Consider the following 18,898-nt stretch of genomic DNA (forward strand, 5'->3'; position numbering starts at 1 on the left):
CTCTACCCACCAAATATTTAAAACACAACCCTGCCCGGGTTTTGATGACATACCTCGTACCAACCACGGGATCTGGTCCATTCGCCAAATCGGCGGATCTTTCCGATCCACTTCTCACATTTCATTTAGAAACCAAAAACTTTGTATTTGGTTCTCATGCGAGATTTTGGAATAAACCATAACCCATAAAACATTTTAGAAAAACATAGGAGTCCGACGACTTGGCTGGCAGCGCTCCGATCGACTCGGATACACCGTCAGCGTCTCCTAAATATCCATGGTCGACTCCTAATATGTAATTCACAAGCATTCACATCATTTCGGCTAACTTTATCACAATCAGTAGGTAGTATACTCAAGCTTGCCGCAAAATCCATTTAGCTAGCTATCACAGACTAGTGCCATTTGTACTTCGCGAGCAGGACAATGCATGCATGAATCAAGGCAAAGGTGTATCTGCTTGTGGTGTACTGTACCAAACAAAGAAGGAGAAAAATTAAACAATCGAAGGGGTGCGGTCAAAGCAGAGCCCAGCTCATCCCAACGCTCTGTCTCTCCCAGACGCACTTCCTCTCTCCCCCCGTTCTGCTCTTTCTCGAAACCGGGCAGAAACGCCGAGCGCGGCCGGCTCGATCTACCTCGTCCGGCCACCACCGACGCCATCCCTAGTACCTACAGAATCCCCTCGTCCTCCTCTACTTGATCCCCTCACTCGCCGCCGCCGCCGCCTGGAACAACATCGCAACCAACACTAGCGCCTTCGCCCTGGGTCCGACGGGCTCGCCGCCGTCCCCAACAACGACTACTCCTACCCTCCTTCTTGCGCTCTCCATCTACGCCGCCTCGTCCAACAAGGCACACGGCCATGCCCGACAGGGGGCGGCCATCACTGGCCGTACGGCTCGACGGCCATGGTCGTCGCCGACATCGACGCCACTGGGGCCGGACCGAGACTCTCGCGGCCGAGGCAGCGCCACGGCCAGCGCGGTACCAGCGACACTCCTACTGCTAATCCTCTACTACAACTATGCAAGTGCTAATCCCCTTTCGTCTTGTATCCGTACCAGTATACTAGTAGTAGTAGCTACAAACATACATGTTGGTCCAAACCAGAGCATCCGACTAGAATATTAGTGTGATCTAGTGCTGTGTAAAACTACTCTTGAACTGAATCTAGCTTCTAGTTAATTTCCTAAGATCAGACCAAACCTAGCACAGTGTAGAGGCAAGTCCCAGCTAAAGAGCAGTTCATTTATGTGCATTAGTAATCATGGTAATGTAAGATTTTGGATTTAATACAGCTATTACAGATTTCAGTGAATGAAGTAGATGAGACACCCAGCATGCTAATCGTATTTTCTGAAATCAATCTATTCTCCTCCATCACTACATTTCAGAGTGAAGTAAGTGCTACATGAGAAGGGTAAAAAGCACAAGCAAGTGGCTGTGCTAGTACCTGACGAAACACCACCAAGGATCAATCAGAGATGCCCAGCACAGGGATGACTATGTGAGACTAGATGTGGTGGAGAAAAGGGGTGGTCTGAGAATGGCGTGTGCGGTCGAAAATGTGGAGCAGTGAAAAGGACGGTCTATATATAGTAGGGAGAGGCTAGGTCGGTTTAGCACAATTTGTGCCAAGTGGGATGCATGCACAGCTTTGATGTACATGCGTGTGTACACTTGTATCTCTTCTAGCTTTAATTTTTACAAGTGGTGAAAGTGAGCTGGTTGTGAGTTGGCTATTACCTTGCCACTAAGGAAGTTTGGGCAGGGACTTAATTGCAAATTTCGAAATTGAGCTAGGACTCTGAAGTAAAACTGATGTATAAGAACTTTGTAAATAAATATTGTGGTAATTCTGGTGATTGAATTTTATTTAATATGAGATTAGGGTGAAACCATGTTTAGCGACATGTGATCAATACTAATGTCGTAAAAATGGTGTTTTTAAATTTTGGGGTTTTCACATCCCTCTCCCCTTAAAAAAATTTCGTCCTCGAAATTTAGGGTCGCACCTCGAATAGATGAGGATACTTCTCCTTTAGATCACCCTCTTTTTCCCATGTCGCTTCTCGCACTGGATGGTTTCCCCATTGCACCTTGCAATATCTAATTGTCCTATTCCTTAGTTTCTTTTCTTCGGTGTCGAGGATTCGGCTAGGATGCTCTTCGTAGGTTAGATCATTTTGGAGGGTTAGCTCATGTTCCGAGACCCGCTCCAACGGTGGGTTTATGCTCTTGCGTAGTTGAGACACATGGAAAACATCATGCACCCCTTGCAAGTGTGGTGGTAATTCTATTTTATATGCAACCGTCCCTCTCCTTTTTAAGACCCGATACGGTCCAATATACCGGGGACTTAATTTTCCTTGTACACCGAAACGCTTGACCCCTTTCATTGGCGAGACTTTAAGATATACGAAGTCACCAGGCTGATATTGAATATCTCGGCGCCCCTTGTCCGCATAACTCTTTTGCCTACTTTGGGCCGTCTTTAATCTCTCTCTAATTACGCGGACTTTTTCCTCGGTTTCTCGGACCAAGTCGGGCGGTAGGAGTTTCTTCTCTCCGGTTTCTACCCAACATATTGGGGTTCGACATCTTCGACCGTATAAGGCCTCAAATGGGGACATACCAATACTAGCTTGATAACTATTATTGTACGCGAACTCGGCCAAGGGTAGATGTGTGCTCCATGAGTCACCAAAATCAAGCACACATGCCCTGAGCATGTCCTCAATAATTTGATTAACTCTCTCAACCTGACCACTAGTCTGCGGATGATACGCGGTACTAAATTCCAGCTTCGTGCCCAATGCCTCTTGCAATTTTTCCCAAAACTTGGATGTGAACATTGACCCTCGATCTGACACAATTTTGGATGGTGTTCCATGTAGAGCCACAATTCTCTGAATATATAGTTCAGCTAGTTTTTCTCTGGAACATCCAGGGGCTAAAGGGATAAAGTGTGCAGATTTCGTGAGCCGGTCTATTATAACCCATATTAATTCTTCTTTTTTCTTGGCCTTGGGCAAACCGGTGATGAAGTCCATATGGATCTCATCCCATTTCCATTGAGGAATTGGGAGAGGTTGTAATAACCCAGATGGTCGTTGGTGTTCAGCCTTGACCCTCTTGCATGTGTCACACTCATCCACATATTGAGCAATTTCTCTCTTCATATTTCTCCACCAAAATGTGCTCTTAACATCGCGGTATATTTTTGTGCTACCAGGATGTATGGTGTAGGGGGTGGTATGTGCCTCCCTAAGTATTGTTTGTTTAATCTCGGATATGTTTGGCACACATAGTCGGTTTTTATACCAGAGTGATCCGTCCTGTTCTACTTGGAATTGTGAAGGTTGGCCATCTTGTATTCTACGCTTTTCCTCGCAGATGAATTCATCCTTGACTTGGGTTTCCTTTATTTGGTCTAATAGATTGGGTACGACGGTTAATGATGCTAGGATGTGCTCAACCGGTTTATGCACGAATTCAACTCCCATCCTTTCCAACTCAATTGTCAGGTGTTTATCAAAGGTTGGGATCTCCATATGGTTGCACGAGGTTTTTCGACTGAGAGCGTCTGCAACGACATTAGCCTTTCCTGGATGGTAGTTAATACCAAGGTCGTAATCCTTGATAAGCTCTAACCATCGTCTTTGCCTCAAGTTCAACTCCTTTTGCGTGAAAATATACTTGAGGCTTTTATGGTCGGTGTATAATTCACAACGATTTCCATACAGATAGTGCCTCCACATCTTCAAGGCAAAAACCACCGCTGCTAATTCCAAGTCGTGGGTGGGATAATTCTGTTCATGGGGCTTTAGCTGTCGAGAGGCATATGCTATGACCCTCCCATCTTGCATTAGCACACAACCTAAACCGACTCGGGAGGCGTCGCAGTAAACTGTGAAAGCTTTGCCCGGCTCAGGAAGAGCCAATACGGGTGCCGTTGTGAGTCGTCTCTTTAGCTCTTGAAAACTATTCTCACACTCTTCGCTCCAAATAAAAGGGGTGCCCTTTTTGAGAAGTTTGGTCATTGGGGCTGCTTTTTGGGAGAACCCTTCTATAAATCGTCGATAATATCCCGCTAGGCCAAGGAAGCTACGAATTTCAGTTACATTTGTCGGTGGTTCCCATGCCAACACTGCTTCCACCTTAGAAGGGTCTACGGCTATCCCTTTTCCTGATATAACGTGTCCTAAGAAGGCCACTTCCTCTAGCCAGAATTCACACTTTTTGTATTTGGCATAGAGTTGTCTCTCTCTCAAGGTTTGAAGCAAACTGCGAAGGTGTTCGGCATGTTCCTCAGTGCTCCGAGAGTATATGAGGATATCGTCGATGAATACTACCACGAATTTATCCAGGTAGGGCATCAGTACTAAGTTCATTAAGTTCATGAAAGCTGCCGGGGCGTTTGTGAGCCCGAATGGAACAACTCTGAATTCGTGGTGTCCATATCGGGTGACAAAAGCGGTCTTTGGTATATCCTCCTCCTTTACTTTTAATTGGTGGTATCCAGACCGGAGATCTATTTTCGAGAACACACATGCTCCTTTTAGCTGGTCAAACAAATCATCTATCCGGGGTAGTGGATACTTGTTTTTAATGGTTGCTTCGTTCAAGGCTCGATAGTCGAAGCACAACCGACTAGTTCCGTCTTTTTTCTCAGTGAATAAGGCTGGGGCGGCCCAGGGGGACACACTTGGTCGAATTAGGCCCTTCTCTTCCAGCTCATTTAGTTGCTTTCTTAATTCCTTTAGTTCTCCAGCGGACATGCGATATGGTCGCTTGGATATGGGGGTCGTTCCAGGGACGAGATCAATTGTGAACTCTATTTCCCTGTCTGGCGGCATACCCGGCAGATCTTCCGGAAATACATCCAGAAATTCGCGGACTACAGGGATGTCTTCCGGCCTCTTTGTGTCTAAGACCGTCAATAGTTCCTTGTATCGTTGCACTTCGGTTTTTCTACTACTGAAGGTGATCCACGTACCCTCTGGGCTTCTCAAGGTTATGGATTTTCCTTCACAATCCAGTTTGGCTCCGTGTCTCGCTAACCAATCCATTCCTAGTATGACGTCTAATCCTCTCAGGGTGATGACGTACATGCTAGCCTTAAAGGTTATATTCTCAATGCATATAGGACGGTTGTGGCAAACATGCTCCACTACTATTAGGCCTCCGGGTGAGTGTACCTCTATATGCTTAGCCAAGGGCGTGTGTTCCAAGCTATGCGTCTCAACAAACTGCCGCGAGATGAAAGAGTGTGTTGCCCCTGGGTCAAACAACACGAGACCTACTGCAGGAGGGATTAGTAGGTTACCCGTCACCACATCTGCTTATGTGTCCACTTGTGCGGCATCCATGTGAGTTAAACGGACTGGTCCGCGAGCTAGACCGCCACGACCACGCCCGCGATTAGTTACCGATGTGTTTCCACGTACTTGTGCCGAGTTGGCCTGCCTTTGCGGCTGGTTCGACACCGCTCCACTTGTGCCAGGTTGTTTCTCACCCTTGTTTGGACACTCATTTTTGTAGTGGCCCTTTAGTCCACACCCATAACATGTGATAGTTTTTGTCGGGCATTCACGAGCCATGTGGGGTCCACTGCATATGTGGCATTTGATAGGAGCCTTGGGAGGTATAAACATCGGTCTTGACGGTTGGTCGAATGTAGGATGAGGTGGCCTGTTCATCGGTGGATGGGGTGGTCCGGTCATATAAGGACGGGGTGGTCCATTCATTGGTGTACGAGTGGGGCCCGCAGGACGGCTCCCACTCCTCAGGAGGAACCTCGGGTCCAACCTAGCTCTCTTCCGTCGTTCTTCGTCTACGGCAACTTGTCTGTTCTCAATAAGGATGACCCGGTCCACTAGCTCTTGAAACTCCGTAATCTTTACGGGAGCTATGTGGAGTTGTATGGAGGGGCTCAATCCTTCTATGAATCGGTATACCTTCTTGGCCTCGGTGTTTGTGTCATCGGGTGCATAACGGGATAAGTCATTAAACCGGTCTAGGTAGGCTGTAATGGTCCTTGACTCCTGCTTAAGGTTTAGGAATTCCTTCCTTTTTATTTCCATTATACTTTCTGGAACGTAATTCTCGCGAAATCTCTTCTTAAATTCATCCCAAGTGATTATGTGATCTTGGGGGATGATATTCTGCACATTTCTCCACCATGTAGCAGCAGGACCAAATAACTGATGGGATGCATACCGGACCTTCTCTTGGTCTGTGCAACCGACAGTCTGAAGCTTTTGCTCTATGTCCCTCAACCAATCGTCCGCCTCTAACGGGTTAGCCGCAGTCGAAAAGGTTGGAGGTTTAGTCTTTTGGAACTCCCCAATACTAACACCCTGTTCCGCATTTTTAGAATGTTGGCCCCTTACGACACCAAATAGTTGTTCCATAAATTTGTTCTGCTGCTCTAGTGAGTCTCGACGAGACTGCTCCATCCACTGAAGCATTAGGGCAAACTGATCGGACCCTGGGATATGTGGTGGAAATGGTGGCGGTGGAGGTAATTCTCCAGATGGTAAGTCCGCCATGTTCCTTAAAGACTCGGGCGCTACTTCTGGCGGGTTTCTGGTGCCTCCGAGCGAGTCACTACCAGACTCCATGGCTACCAATCTGGTGGCAAGGCTTAAGTCATTTTACTAACTAGCGTATGTGCAAGAAATTTTTGCAGTGACATTTTGCGCAAACAATACACAGGTCAATCGTTCTTACTCTGACCATGTGAGTAGTAGTAAATTTTATATACCAGTTAAATACACCAACTTCTAATTTCGTTCAGGGCATTTTGTTTATTCCAACATCAACAAAGATTAGCTCACAGGTACAAGCTTAAATGTGTGCGCTGCCGGCCAGTAAGTATACGAGAACCGAGACAGAGAGCTGAAACATGCATGTGCATCGATACAGTTTAGCAGTGTATACTACACAAATGCAAATCCATCTCGTTGAGGACAAAAGAATAGACACCAAGCTAGGAACTAAAAGCATGGGAGCGTAACAAAAACAAAAAGAAACCTCTATGCATTCACTAGGCCGATTCTTGCAGCATCAGTAGTAATACGTACAGAAACTTCTTTGCTAAATATAACAGAAGCAGGGTAAAAACAAGGAAAAGGAATTCAGAGATGATACGTAGTGCATCACTCAAGAACATCTAGCAGCAGAATAGCATCACATCATACTTTTTCGAGTCCATACAGCAGTACATCACAAGTCCAGAAGTCCATATATCAGCACATCGCAAATTACAGGAACATCACCACATCACACACCATCAGGTTATCACGGCTATCTACTCGTGTACCTGGAACAAAAGTATACCCCGACTAACTGTCCGTCGGGATCAGTCTATCTAGCTACGGCTGTGCAACTCGGGAAGGGTAGCTACGGCTACAAGACCTTTCCAGAGATGTAGAAGAACCAAAATGACAGCCTGCACACATCTGCGCCTATCATCTACTAAGTGCTGGGACTACTCTGGGAGGAGCAACTATCTAGTAGGCTGCTATAACCTTGCCAGAGCACAAAAGTCAGTGTACTACGACTAGCACGTCAGTCCTCCCTAACAAGGGGACTAGGTGGAGTGGTGAGGAGCAAGTCAGGGTCGAGGGCGGAAGTCGGTGGAGGAAGGGACACACTCGCTGCAGGAGGAAGGGAGGTCGCTGCAGCGTCAGACTCAGGTGCGGTGGAGTCGTGGGTGGAGCTAAGGGGGTGCTCGGAAGGAGTGACGTCAGAAGGGACACTAAGGTAGCCGGAGAGATCAGGAGATCCGCGACCGGTGTCAAGTGCCAGAAGCTCCGAGTAAGTGAGGCCGGCAACCGAGTAACTAGGGGTGTAGTCTGGTGAAGGTGGAGAAGGGTCTGAAGGTGGAGACCCAACTGGAGAGTGAGGAGTGTACTCGGGAGGTGGTGGAACAGGAGTGGAACTGTCGTGGTATCGTCACGGCATATGCCATAGGGTGGCTAACGAAGGTGGTTCCTAGGAGATCTCACGGCGGTATCCGGATGCGGGTATGGGGACGAGCGACACGGCGACGTACCCAGGTTCGAGGCCCTCCGATGGAGGTAACACCTCTACTCCTGCTAGAGTGTATATGATGATCACACGATACAAGGTTGCTCCTTGAGCTGTGTCCAGCTGCTCCTGGGAGGCTAAAGAAGACAAAAGTCTCTCTCACAGGGCAGCGCTAGGGGTGGAAGTGAGGTGAGAATGATCGATCCCCTGCACGAGAGGGGGTAGTGCGGCTTATATAGGCACCGGCACTTTACATATAAGACCCTATAGTCTACTGGCCGGCTCGGCCGGCTCCGGCTTCCGCTCCTTCCCGAGGCAATGACGTCAGGAGCCGTTGAGGCCTCATGGCCTGTCCCATCCGGCTGCCAAGGTCAGCGGTATGGAGAGGAGGTGTCCCTGTCGCCATCAGCCACTTTGTAGCCGATGCGGATCGACGTAGACCATGATGGCCTGTCCGGCGCGTGGCACTATTGCTCTACAGTGCCCCGCGCTTTACGGAAGATGAAGTCAGCGTGGACTTTGGGAACCCGGATCACCAACCCGGTTCCTTCTAGTGCAAGACTCGCCAGCCTCGAGTCGGTCTGGAGTACAAACCCCCAGTCGGATATGGCTTGTAGAAGCCGGCCCAGCTACAGCATTGGCGGCCGTAGCCAGGCCGACTAGGACCTAGAGCCAGCCGGCTTCCGGACCAGCCGGCCACGGGCGCCCGGCCGCTGCTCCTCAGCCGGCCTTTGCCGCGAGCCGGCCAGTGGCCAGCCGGCTGCTCCGCGTCCATTGCCCTACCCGGGGTCTTCCCCCCGACATTAGCCCCCGAAGCTGGCAAGGTCCTGCGTTTAGAAGGACCTAGGCAGGTTTTCCTGGCTTCTTGAATATACTTGACGGCACTTGGAGGGGCCGACTGAGAATTTCCATTCAGCCGGCTGCGCCCTCATCCGGCTCGTTCCGGCCGGCTGCTCCTAGCCGGCCACTATTTGCACTTAGGCAACTTTTGCTTTCTTACAAGTTTTGGCGATGTCTCCGCCTTGCTGGGCAAATTTTGGGCCGAGGTGAACTTAATGTCCGGCTCCGGCTTGCGGCGCGCCGGAGTCTCCGCCGCCTCGGGTCCTGCACCCGACTTGACTGGTCTGACGTCAGGGCTCTGCCGCCGGTTCGTCTGGTCACATCAATGTCATTCTTCTACGTGCGCAACGAGGGCGGGCTCGTCGACCGGATCAATCTGCCGGAGTTCAACCCGGCTCCTCCAGTCGGCCGGACCAACTGGGGCTACAACGCCCGTACGACGGACCCGGACGCGGAGGTGAGCCAACTCTGGGATTTCCTGGGGGCGGCCGTCGAGAACGGGCTGACCGCCGAGGACCTCCTCTGCACCATCGCCGAGCGCCGGGTGCTGCCGCTCCAAATGCGCACCCACAAGATCGGGCACATGTCCGGCCGGTTCGACCCGACCCGGACGTCCAGGGCGCCGCTCTCCAAGGCCCAGGTGGCCCGCCGGGTGAATAACATCACCAAGGCGAACATGCCGGACGAGTGGAACTACGGGCTGGCGCCCCGCAGCAGGGATCTGCCGCCCGAGCTGGTAAGCTTTACTGTTTAGGCCGTCCTCCGGCTTGCGGCTGCGAGGCCGACTTCTCTTTCTTTCTGCCGACTTCCGGCTTGCTGTTTGCTCATGTCTTCTGTTTTTCTAGCTCTTCAACCGCCAGAACGTCGAGGACGGCGACCTGGCGACAAGGAGGTGGACGCCGGATCACGCCGATCCGGCTGACCAAGCCGGCGACCAGGCCGGCGACGACGACTGCAGCGGGCGCGACCTAGGCGGCCAGGGGGAGCACAATCCGCCCCCTTCACCGGAGCAGCAGGAGGACGAAGAGCCGGCGACGTCCGCCACGGGGCCAATCCCCGCCGTGCCTCTGCGCGCGAGGCCGCCAAGCACCACGGCGACTTCGGCGCCCAAGGGGAAGAAGCGGGTCGGCGACCCCCGCTCCACCGTCGCCTTGGAGGCGAAGGCGAAGAAGCTCCGCCGGCAGTAGCCGAAGAAGGTTCCGGAGCAGGCCGGGTGAGTTCTCTTTTTCTCTTGTTTGATTCCTTTTCTTTCCTTACTCTTTATGCTTATCTTTTTCTTATTTGTTCGGCTAGGGCCCCCATCAAGTTCGCTCAGGGCGGCGGCTCCCGGCAAGCCCCGCGTGTCGTGTCGCCGCTTCCGCGACAAAGGAGGGAGTCGACGCCATAGCCTCCATCGCGCGTGCCTACGCCGCCGCCGCCTGCGGGTACTCCGCCTCCCGCAGGGGCGCCTTCCTTCGCCGTGCCGCTGGCCTCAGCGCCTGGCCGCGGCACGCGGGCCGAGCCGACGTGCCGGCCGACGCCGGACGACATGTTCCCGCGCCGTGCTCGTCTTACGGACCCAGCCGATGGGGCCGGCCGGCATGCCGCCTTCGACCGAGCCGGAGCCAGCGGGGCTGCGCCGCTGCGGCCGGAGGCGGGCCGGGCCGAGCGTGGTGGTGTTGGTGGAGAGCCGGAGGGGAGCCTCACAGTCTTTGGAGACGGCTGCGCCGGCCCGGGCCAACAACCGCCGGAGCGCCGCCGCCTCGGGCCGACGAGGGAGGAGCCGGCCAGGCAGGAGCCGGCAAGGGATGAGCCGGCGCGCATGGAGGACGCCGACTCGCGCGCGCTGGTGAGGATGGAAGCCCCGTCGGCGCCGGTGGGGAGCCTGCATGTGGCCAAGGGCGCCCGGCTGCTGCACGTGCCGTCCGCCTCCGACTCCAGCCTTGGCTCGGCAGGCATTATGGAGCAAGCGTGGCTCAGCGCTGACTCCTACGAGGTGACCAGCCGGGAGGGGAACCCAGGCCAAGCGTCGGTGGAGATGTTCTTCTCCGGCTTGCAGGCCAACCTCAAGGCCAGGGCTGCCGAGACCGCGGCCAACGTCGCCAAGGTGGAGGAAGCCAGCAAGGTAAGCGCTTCATCTGTTTTTCAATTTGGTTATTACCCTGGTAGCCCTCCGAGACATGGGCCGGCTGCTCGAAGCCGGTCCGGGTTTCGTCTAGTTGACTGATTTTCTTTCTCCTTAGGCTGTGGCGGAGCGGCGCACCGATTTGTACAACCGCGCCGTGACCCACTACCACAAGGCCAAGCTGGACCGGGCCGACTTGGCTTGCGAGCTGGAGGCCGTCAAGGGTAAGATCTTTTTCTTTCTGACCCGATGTCTTCTTTCTTTTTAGTCTTTGTTGACTGACGTTTCTTTCCGGCTGCCTTGCAGCTGAAGCCGCCAAAGTCCCGCGGCTGGAGGCGGATCTTCGGGCTGCTCGCGCTCAGTGCGCCGAGAGCGAGGAGGCGGGCCGATCTGCAGCCGCCAAGCTCAAGGTGGCTGAGCTGGAGCTAACGCGGCTACGCCGGCTTGAGGCGAACCACCTCAATGAGCTTGCCCTCCTCAGGACGGCTGAGAAGGAGAAGGTGGAGGATCTGAGCCGGCGGCTGACCGAGGTGGAGAAGCAGCGGCTTGCGCTTCAGGAGGAGGTCACCACCAAGACCAAGGAGCTGTCGGCCACTGCCAAGCGCTGGGTGGACGAGATTGGCGCGCTCGACCGCGGCTTGTCGGGTGAGTGCATTTCTTCTTTCTTTCTTTCCCTTTGCCGGCTTTCGGCTGTCGGCTGCCGGCCTAGGTTGGCAGCATGCGGCAGAAACTCTGATTTTTTCGCTATCTCCATCTTCGGGCTGGGGGCAGTCGGTTCTTGCCGGCTGCCGCCAGGCTTTTCCTTTTATCCTTCGGAATTTCCATCTTCGGACCGGGGCAGTCGGCTTTTGCCGGCTGCCGCCTGGCCTACTTTAGGACTTCGAAAATTTGCATTTTTCAGCTTATTTCGGCTTTGATGATTTCTGACGTGCTTCTCCTTGCAGCGGCCTTCCCGGAAACGCAGGATGCGGCATTAGCAGCTGTTGGCGTTGCGCGCGAGACTAGGAGGCGGGCGACTGGCGAGGGCAGCTCGGAGTACTTCACCATGGAGGATTACATGGCATCCATGGCCGCCCACGTCGAGCCCATCACCAAGCTTGGCTGGGAGCTCCGAAAGGCGGCTGAGGAGCTGGTCCCGATGCTGTGGCCCGCGGAGGCGGTGCCGCAAGATATCTCCAACCTCATCTCCTTGATGGAGCGGGCGCCGGATCGCTTCCTCGGCGGAAGGAGTGCCACGCACGCGCGCTGGAGCCGACATGGCGCTGTCCTTTGTCCTCTCCTGGTACAACGAGGTGGACCTGGGGCAGCTCGAGTACCGGCGAGCCGACGTGGAGGGCAAGCTCCCGGCCGAATACAAGACTGCCCGGCTTGCCCGAGCCAGCGCCATCGCCGACTTCATCGACAAGAGCCTCTTCGTTGTGGACCCGAACCCGCCGTCTGACGACGAGGATGAGGAGATGCAAGACGAGGAGGCGGAAGATGCGCCTGGGGACGACCCGGCAGCCGGCTCCGCTGATGCTCCTCCGGCTGGTCCTCCTCCAGCCGGTGCTTAATTTACCTGTCTTTCAGTTGTTGCTTTTGCCAAGACAATTTGTTAAATCCCCGGGATGCCGGGTGCATATGTATGAATATTATCGTCCCTTTTATTATGTCACACTTTAATGTGTTTGTTAATCACTTGTGTGCCGACTTGCTTTCTTTCGACTTGTTCGCTTTTTCCCATCCGCCCCACTCTTTGGCTTTGCTCTTGTCGGTCGTACGTCCGACTTGCGATCCGTCGCCGGATCAAGAGCGGGCCGCTGGGTGAGGCCGACAGTATTTCAGTCGAACGAGCCGAGTTCGGCAATCCGGCACTTTTATGAAAAGTTGCAAGTCAACTCGCTTTTACTCTTTCCCTTAGCCGTCTTTCGCGTGCCGGCTTCCTAAGCCTTACTCCCGCCAGCCGTACAGCCGGGTTGCGGTCTGTAGCTGGATCGGAAGCCGGCTGTTGGAAGCCGGATCACGTTACTGATCCGGCCGCGTGAGAGGGTTTAAGCCAATTGGCGAAACAAAGTAGAGTACGCGAAAAACTTGTCGGAAACGGCGCTCGTGGCGCATGCTTTTTCATAGCTCACAAAAGGGATGCGAGGGATACATACATTCCTGCTCTCACGTGTAAAATGGGCGGAGCAAGTTGACATTCCAGGGACGTTTAGTCTCCTCGTCAGCCTTGTCCGGCTTGTTTTCTCTAGCCTCTTGGGCATCTATGAGATAGTAGGAATCGTTGCCTACTGCCTTGCTCACGATGAAGGGACCCTCCCATGGGGATGACAGTTTATGCTGTCCGGCTGTCCGCTGGATCAGCCGGAGCACTAGGTCTCCTTCTCGGAATGCTAAGGGCTGGACCTTCCGGCTGTGATATCGTCGGAGGCTCTGCTGGTAGATAGTGGATCTGGACGCGGCCAGCAGCCGGGCCTCTTCGACCAAGTCGACTCCATCTTCGCGAGCTTCTTTGGCTTCGGCTTCAGTGTACAGCTTGATCCTTGGCGCGTCGTGCTCGATATCGGTCGGCAGGACGGCTTCGGCCCCGTATACGAGGAAGAATGGTGTGAAGGTGACTGAGCGGTTTGTCGTTGTGCGCAGGCTCCACAGCACATTGGGCAGCTCTTCAATCCAGCAGCCGGCTGCTCGGCACTGAACAGCTCCACCGGCGGGGCCGGATGCCGGCTAGGACCAAGCCGTTAGCCTTCTCCACTTGTCCGTTGGACTCCGGGTGCGCCACAGAGGCTAGGGCCATCTGGATCCCCATTTCCCCGCAATAGCGAGAGAAGATGCCTTGAGAGAAGTTGCTGCCGTTGTCGGTGATGATGCTGTGGGGGTAGCCGAACCTCACGATGATTTCCTTGAGGAATGTGACGGCTGTGGAGCCGTCCAGCTTCTTGATTGGCTTGGCTTCGATCCACTTAGTGAATTTGTCAATCATCACCAAGAGATGTGTCATGCCGCCTCGCGCTGTTTTGAACGGGCCCACCATATCCAAGCCCCATACGGCAAACGGCCATGTGATGGGGACGGTTTTCAAGGCGGAAGCCGGCTGGTGTCTCTTCTTCGCGAAGCGCTGACAGCCGTTGCACTTCTTCACCAACTCTTCTGCGTCTCTGAGCGCGATCGGCGATAAAAACCGTGCCGGAAAGCTTTGGCCACTATGGCTCTGGATGAGGCGTGATGTCCGCACTCTCCTTGGTGGATTTCCCGTAGGAGTTCAATCCCTTCAGCCGGCTCGACGCACCGCTGGAACACCCCACTTACGCTGCGTTTGTACAGCTGGTGGTTGATGATTGTATAGGCCTTGGCCCTTCTCTCAATCTGCCTGGCCTGGACTCTATCATCAGGCAGCACACCGTCGGTGAGGTAGGAGAGGAATTCTTGTGCCATGAAGGTACGCATCTTATCTCGAATACGCTGACCAACAGGGCCTCCTGCGTGGGAGCTTCCGGATTCGACTGCATGGTCGCCGGGTTCGGCTTGCTAGCCGGCGGGTTCGGCTTGCTAGCCCCCGAGTTTGGCGATGAAGCCCCCGGGTTGGACTGAGAAGTCCCCGGGTTCGGCATGGTAGCCGGCGGGTTCGGCTTGTTAGCCCCCGACTTGGGCGATGAAGCCCCCGGGTTTGGCTGAGCAGCCCCCGGGTCAGCCGGCACGAATATTGAATCCGAGTCCGGTGACGGTATGATGGACGGCTTCTTGAGAACCGTCAAGGCGACACCCGGCGGAATGGCTTGCCGAGTTGAGCCAATCTTGGATAAGGCGTCAGCCGCTTCGTTGTTTGCTCGTGGCACATGGTGGAATTCACAGCCGTCGAAGAAGCCGGATAGCTGCTGGACGTGGAAGCGGTACGAGGCCATGTTGGCATCCTTCGCGTCCCAGTCGCCCGATGCTTGCTGTACAACCAAGTCGGAGTCGCTGATACGTCTCCGACGTATCGATAATTTCTTATGTTCCATGCCACATTATTGATGTTATCTACATGTTTTATGCACACTTTATGTCATATTCGTGCATTTTCTGGAACTAACCTATTAACAAGATGCCGAAGTGCCAGTTCCTGTTTTCTGCTGTTTTTGGTTTCAGAAATCCTAGTAAAGAAATATTCTCGGAATTGGACGAAATCAACGCCCAGGTTCCTATTTTGCCCGGAAGCATCCAGAACACACGAGAACCGCCAGAGAGGGAGCACAGGCCCACCAAACCCTAGGCCGGCGCGGCCAGGGGGGGCCCGCGCCCCCCTATGGTGTGGCCACCCTGTCAGCCCTCCTGCGCCGCCTCTTCGCCTATTTAAAGTCTCCATCGCGAAAACCCTGATACGATCGACGAAACACACAGAAACCTTCCAGAGCCGCCGCCATCGCGAAGCCAAAATCTGGGGGACAGGAGTCTCTGTTCCGGCACGCCGCCGGGACGGGAAAGTGCCCCCGGAAGGCTTCTCCATCGACACCGCTGCCATCTCCACCGCCATCTTCATCACCGCTGCTGCTCCCATGAGGAGGGAGTAGTTCTCCATCGAGGCTCGGGGCTGTACCGGTAGCTATGTGGTTAATCTCTCTCCTATGTACTTCAATACAATGATCTCATGAGCTGCTTTACATGATTGAGATCCATATGATGAGCTTTGTATCGCTACTAGTTGTGTGCTACTCATGTGATGTTATTAAAGTAATCTATTCCTCCTGCATGGTGTAAAGGTGACTAGTGTGTGCACCATGTGGTTCTTGTCGTAGGCTATGATCATGATCTCTTGTAGATTGTGGAGTTAATTATCATTATGATAGTATTGATGTGATCTATTCCTCCTTCATAGTGTAATGTGGGCAGTGTGTGCACTATGTTAGTTCTTGGTTTATTTTGCAATGATCTATTATGCTCTAAGGTTATTTAAATATGAACATTATTGTGGAGCTTGTTAACTCCGGCATTGAGGGTTCGTGTAATCCTATGCAATGTGTTCATCATCCAACAAAAGAGTGTATGTAGCACATATGAGAAAGAGTTATTTATTATGTGATCAATGTTGAGAGTGTCCACTAGTGAAAGTGTAATCCCTAGGCCTTGTTCCTAAATACTGCTATCGCTTGTTTCTTGTTTTATCTTGCGTTACTACTGCTGCAATACTACCACCATCAACTACACGCCAGCAAGCTATTTTCTGGCACCGTTGCTACTATTTATTCATACCACCTGTATTTCACTATCTCTTCGCCGAACTAGTGCACCTATTAGGTGTGTTGGGGACACAAGAGACTTCTTGCTTTGTGGTTGCAGGGTTGCATGAGAGGGATATCTTTGACCTCTTCCTCCCTGAGTTCGATAAACCTTGGGTGATCCACTTAAGGGAAACTTGCTGCTGTTCTACAAACCTCTGCTCTTGGAGGCCCAACACTGTCTACAGGAAAGGAGGGGGGCGTAGACATCAAGCTATTTTCTGGCGCCGTTGCCGGGGAGGAAAGGTAAAAGGTACTCACACTCCGGATCTCGGCTACTAAGCTATTTTCGCCGTTGTAAGTACTCGAAGCTATTTCCTTTAGATCCTGCAATTGCAACTTTTTGTTTCTTGTTTACACTAGTTTGGCATAATGGACAAGAATGATCTTCTTATTCTATTTCCTGATTTAAAACATGGATTGTTTGATGCGAAAATTAAAAAACCTATGGAATCTTATTTGCATGCAGGTAGTAATATTAGTATGAACGCTTTGAACACCATTGTTGATAATAATATAGAAAGTTCTAAGCTTGGGGAAGCTGGTTTTCATGATCTTTTTAGTCCCCCAAGCATTGAGGAGAAAATTTACTTTGATGATACTTTGCCTCCTATTTATGATGATGATAGTAGTCTTTTGTTACCACCTGTTATGGAGAGTGAATTTGATTATGATTACAATATGCCTCCTATATTTGATGATGAGAATAATAATGATAGCTACTTTGTTGAATTTGCTCCCACTATTACTAATAAAATTGATTATGCTTATGTGGAGAGTAATTATTTTATGCATGAGACTCATGATAAGAATGCTTTATGTGATAGTTATATTGTTGAGTTTGCTCATGATACTACTGAAAGTTATTATGAGAGAGGAAAATATGGTTGTAGAAATTTTCATGTTACTAAAACACCTCTCTATGTGCTGAAATTTTTGAAGCTGCACTTGTTTTATCTTTCTATGCTTGTTGCATTATGCTTCTTGAACTTGTTTATTTACAAGATTCCTTTTCATAGGAAGCATGTTAGGCTTAAATGTGTTTCTAATTTGCCTCTTGATGCTCTCTTTTGCCTCAAATACTATTTCTTGTGAGTGCATCATTAAAACTGCTGAGCCCATCTTAATGGCTATAAAGAAAGAACTTCTTGGGAGATAACCCATGTGTTATTTTGCTACAGTACTTTGTTTTATATTTGTGTCTTGGAAGTTGTTTACTACTGTAGCAACCTCTCCTTATCTTAGTTTTGTGTTTTGTTGTGCCAAGTAAAGTCGTTGATAGAAAAGTTCATACTAAATTTGGATTACTGCGCAGTTACAGATTTCTTTGCTGTCACGAATCTGGGACTAATTCTCTGTAGGAAACTCAGAAAATTATGCCAATTTACGTGAGTGATCCTCAGATATGTACGCAACTTTCATTCAATTTGGGCATTTTCATCTGAGCAAGTCTGGTGCCATTTTAAAATTCGTCTTTACGGACTGTTCTGTTTTGACAGATTCTGCCTTTTATTTCGCATTGCTACTTTCGCTGTGTTGGGTGGATTTCTTTGTTCCATTACCTTCCAGTAGCTTTGGGCAATGTCCTGAAGTGTTAAGAATGATTGTGTCACCTCTGAACATGTGAGTTTTTGATTATGCACTAACCCTCTAATGAGTTTGTTTCGAGTTTGGTGTGGAGGAAGTTTTCAAGGGTCAAGAGAGGAGGATGATATACTATGAGCAAGAAGAGTGAAGAGTCTAAGCTTGGGGATGCCCCGGTGGTTCACCCCTGCATATATCAAGAAGACTCAAGCGTCTAAGCTTGGGGATGCCCAAGGCATCCCCTTCTTCATCGACAGCATTATCAGGTTCCTCCCCTGAAACTATATTTTTATTTGGTCACATCTTATGTACTTTACTTGGAGCGTCTGTTTGCTTTTGTTTTTGTTTGTGTTTGAATAAATTGGATTACATCATGCTTGTGTGGGAGAGAGACACGCTCCGCTGGTTCGTATGAACACATGTGTTCTTAGCTCATAGTATTCATGGCGAAGGTTGAAATTGCTTCGTTAAATTGTTATATGGTTGGAATTGGAAAATGATATATGTAGTAATTGCTATAAATGTCTTGGGTAATGTGATACTTGGCAATTGTTGTGCTCATGTTTATGCTCTTGCATCATATACTTTGCACCCATTAATGAAGAAATACATAGAGCTTGCTAAAATTTGGTTTGCATAATTGGTCTCTCTAAGGTCTAGATAATTTCTAGTAAAGAGTTTGAACAACAAGGAAGACGGTGTAGATTCTTATAATGTTTACAATATGTCTTTTATGTGAGTTTTGCTGCACCGGTTCATCCTTGTGTTTGTTTCAAATAACTTTGCTAGCCTAACCTTGTATCGAGAGGGAATACTTCTCATGCATCCAAAATCCTTGAGCCAACCACTATGCCATTTGTGTCCACCATACCTACCTACTACATGGTATTTCCTGCCATTCCAAAGTAAATTGCTTGAGTGCTACCTTTAAACAATTCAAAATGTATCACCTCTGATTTGTGTCAATGTTTTATAGCTCATGAGGAAGTATGTGGTGTTTATCTTTCAATCTTGTTGGGCAACTTTCACCAATGGACTAGTGGCTTCATCCGCTTATCCAATAATTTTGCAAAAAGAGCTGGCAATGGGATTCCCA

At 50.9% G+C, this 18,898-nt stretch overlaps 1 long non-coding RNA gene across 1 annotated transcript; it reads left to right on the forward strand.

The window, feature by feature from the left end:
* The first annotated feature begins 504 nt into the window (after positions 1-504).
* Positions 505-1,859, forward strand: LOC127294154 (uncharacterized). The gene is made up of 2 exons (XR_011742920.1): positions 505-1,029; positions 1,398-1,859. It is a non-coding gene; the product is annotated as an uncharacterized lncRNA (long non-coding RNA).
* The last annotated feature ends 17,039 nt before the right edge of the window (positions 1,860-18,898 follow it).

Source organism: Lolium perenne, chromosome 4, assembly GCF_019359855.2.
Source record: "Lolium perenne isolate Kyuss_39 chromosome 4, Kyuss_2.0, whole genome shotgun sequence".
Taxonomy (NCBI): Eukaryota; Viridiplantae; Streptophyta; class Magnoliopsida; order Poales; family Poaceae; genus Lolium; species Lolium perenne.